Below are 3,561 nucleotides of genomic sequence, written 5' to 3'. Positions count from 1 at the left end.
AAATAAGAATAAATAAGTATTTAAAGGGCGTAATTGTCCTTTCACGTTTTAAATGAATAAATAAATAAATAAATCAAAAACAGATTTGTATTTATTTATTATTTGACTGATTTTTGAATTAGTCTCCTAATCCAAATAGTCCTCTCTCTCTCACGCTCCTTAACTCTCTCTCTCACGTTCTCCATCTTCATCACATTATTTCTGCCAAAAACATCAACAGTTTTCATGCTTGAAAAACTCACAAAAAAATTTTCAAGTAAAAGAAAATAAGTAATCAAAACGTCAAGGCTAAGAGAGGTTCGTCGAGAGAGGTGTGCGTTGAAGTGAATTGGGAGTGGTTTGGAGGAGTTTTCCGGGCAGCAACATTAAAGTTTGAACATCGATTAAGGTATGGGTTTCTTCTCTCTTGGCTCCTTTCCCAAGAGGCCCCTTACGATTCAAGTTATTCATCTCGAAACTAAGGCTGTTTCCCGTTGCATGCCCCTGTCACTAGCTCCCAATGAATTTTAGGTTGGGTATGATTGCTGGTAGATTTAGGTGTATATTATGTTTTCGCGATGAATATGATTATGTTTGTGTACTTGGAATCGTATGAAAGGCAACCATGTTTTTCTTGAAATTATGTGTAAGTATGTTACAGTGAATGAGGTTCTTTATGTAATGCTCCAAAAGTTTAATGTAATATGATTGTATATTTTTCGTGAATAAAATGGGGTAAGACGTGAAGTTCATATGAAATGTTAGGTGGCTTGATTGAGGGAGTAATTCTTGGTTAGACGAATCTATAAAAAAAAAATATAATGTGTAATTAAAACATTATGAATGAACCATGAAATTTCCCTAAGAATTAATGTTAAACTTGATGAAAAAGTGAAGAAAAATCGTAGAATAAATTTCCAGAACTTGAAAACAGACTTTAAAAGAATCTGGAAATTTTTTGAACATCAAAAGAATTAAAAAAAAAAGTTTTGAGGCCTGCAGGGATCGAACCCAGGACCTCCCTGCAGCATGCCTTAATTAAAAAAAAAAATGGGGCTGGCAGGGATCGAACTCGCGACCCCAGCCACGCGCAAAAAAAAAAAAAAAGATTTAAAAGGGAATGCTGGGGGCGGGGATCGAACCCACGACCCCCAGTTCGCGAAAAAAAAAAAGGAATAAAAAGGGATGTGAGGCGTGGGGATCGAACCCACGACCTCAGAGTTGAAGGGAGGGGTACAAATATTAAGGAAATAAAGGTGAGGCTGTGGGGGTTCGAACCCACCACCTCACAGCCTCCATTTCCAGCGAAAATAAGAGAAAAATAAAGGGGGCTGTGGGGGTTCGAACCCACAACCTCCCTATTCAAGCGAATGTAATTAAAAATAATAATAATAATAAATTAAAATTCTAATTAAAGTTAAAAAAATTAATTTTCTTATGTAAACATTGAGATTTAATTTAGAATTTTAATTAAAAATAGAATATTAATTCTTTTATGTAAATATTGAGATTTAAATTGGAATTCTAATTAAATTAGAAAATTATTCTTTCATCTAAATGATTGAAATTTAATTTAGAATTCTAATTAAAATAAAACAATTTATTATTTCACGAAAATGTTGAGACTTAACTTAGAGTTCTAAATTTATGAATATTAGAACAAAAAATCAATGAAAAATATAAATGATATCCAAATAATTCAAAATTTGGGTTCTCGTGCCCAAACCTCCGTATTGATACATAAGTCATACGTGAGTAAAATATTCAAGAATAATGTAATCTACTTTGATAAAAAATCAAGATCTTGGTATATATACAAGATACATAAGTCTTGTAATACATAATCTTAGGAAAATAAGAATCACTTAACGAACTATAAACGAAGCCCCATGGCTTGTATGTATAGACACATAAGTTTAACATACGTTCAAAAAAATAAGTGAACCTAAGATGTACGTAATGAAATGAAGAATGTGGTGACAATCATGATGTGAGGCTAATGTATATGGAGAGAGCAATCTCAAACGAGCCTAAGTAAATGTTACCAATACGTATTCATCAATGAGGGTGTAAGATAATGAAGAGACCAGTCTCTATAAATACTTTAATGAAAAATATTGAGTTTAAAACACTTAATACTAATAATGAGATGAGAAATCATCTATTGAGCTATGATGCCCTCATACTAGAAGACAACTTCCATGATGTATGAGTTGGATGTAATGGAACTTTATACTGAGCACCGATAGGCTAGCTATGAGCGGTGATGCCTTCTTTCGGGAAGGGCGGAGGTTCACGTAACTCTCATGAGATGAGACTGTCCGGCTTGCCGGGTATGGGTCTCCATACATCTCCTAGTCTTTGAACCTATATTGCCACTATAGGGATCTGGCGGGGTTAAATTCCCATATACGCTAGCATGTTATTGAATCGCTTTGGCCGGTGATTCCACCTCTTTTCGGTGTGGGGAAGACACTGGATTTCATGATGCTCACATGATCTATGTCGGTTAAAGTTAAAGTTCCCAATGAATGAATGAGGCCAGCCTCAAATGAATCATATAAAGAAATGAATGATACCGAAGGTGTTAGGATAGGATAATCAAGAGGTGAGCTAGATTTAGGTAATGACATTAGGTCATTCCTGATCATTGCACAGCAAACCCAATGGAAGTCTTAAACTACATCCTAGGTATAGCTGGTGTTCGCACTAGCCTATGAATGAATTGAAATGAAATACGAACGAATGAATGAAGCAGGCTCTGTGTTTGCTGAAGAAGGCTCCCTAGTTGAGGTCCCATATGTTGAGCCCTCATTTTGGGAAGTCTTAAGGTTAAGTCTATGATAGTAAGGTCTCATGGTATATGAATGAACAATATGAAAGAAACTATGTGCTATATGTTATGTGTTATATGAAGATATTATGTGTTGTGTGCCATACAATAACTATAATGATGCATGTCACTCTCGTGGCATAACCTTCCTAATCTCATTTTAGCAAGTCCACCGACTTGACTTCCAAAAATCATGTTGTTAGGAAAGAGCTATTCTTTCTCATGCATGTCCCTGGTGTGTGCTTGCATATACCCATACTTAGTACAAGTGTGTACTAATTCCATACAAACATCTACTTTTAGGTGCAGGCACAGGTGTACGGTAGAGCTACAAGTTCTTTGTTGCAGCTATCTGGACGTCAGCATTCATCCGGAGTTTGGTAGGTCCTTATGCCTTCGAGGATGCTACTGTTTTACATTCTAGCGTAGTTTTAGAGTTGAGCTAGTGGGGCATGTTCCACTAGCGTTTCTTTCCTGTTTTGGTTCAGACTTTGTATTGGTGCTATTTTGGCCGATATACAATTAATATTTAATGAATTATTTCTTTCAGTTGCTTATCTCTTAAAGGTTAGATGGTTGATGATGAACGATTACGAAATGTTAAGAATGTTCAGCAAGTATGATTAAAGAATCAAAAATTCCAAATTTTCCGCTAAAATTAATCTATGTAAAGTAAGAATGACGTAAGTAGGCTTGTCTGCGACCTCTGAGAGGTCAACGACGCCGGTCTCGTCTGGGGTCTAGATTCC

At 35.7% G+C, this 3,561-nt stretch overlaps 1 long non-coding RNA gene across 1 annotated transcript; it reads left to right on the top strand.

Annotated features, from left to right (window-relative positions):
- The first annotated feature begins 250 nt into the window (after window positions 1-250).
- On the top strand, window positions 251-3,361 carry LOC138347328 (uncharacterized). Its single transcript, XR_011220197.1, has 2 exons — window positions 251-388; window positions 3,116-3,361. It is a non-coding gene; the product is annotated as an uncharacterized lncRNA (long non-coding RNA).
- Window positions 3,362-3,561: the final 200 nt, after the last annotated feature.

Source organism: Solanum lycopersicum, chromosome 3, assembly GCF_036512215.1.
Source record: "Solanum lycopersicum chromosome 3, SLM_r2.1".
NCBI classification, from domain to species: domain Eukaryota; kingdom Viridiplantae; phylum Streptophyta; class Magnoliopsida; order Solanales; family Solanaceae; genus Solanum; species Solanum lycopersicum.
This window is presented reverse-complemented; position numbering and strand designations above follow the sequence as displayed.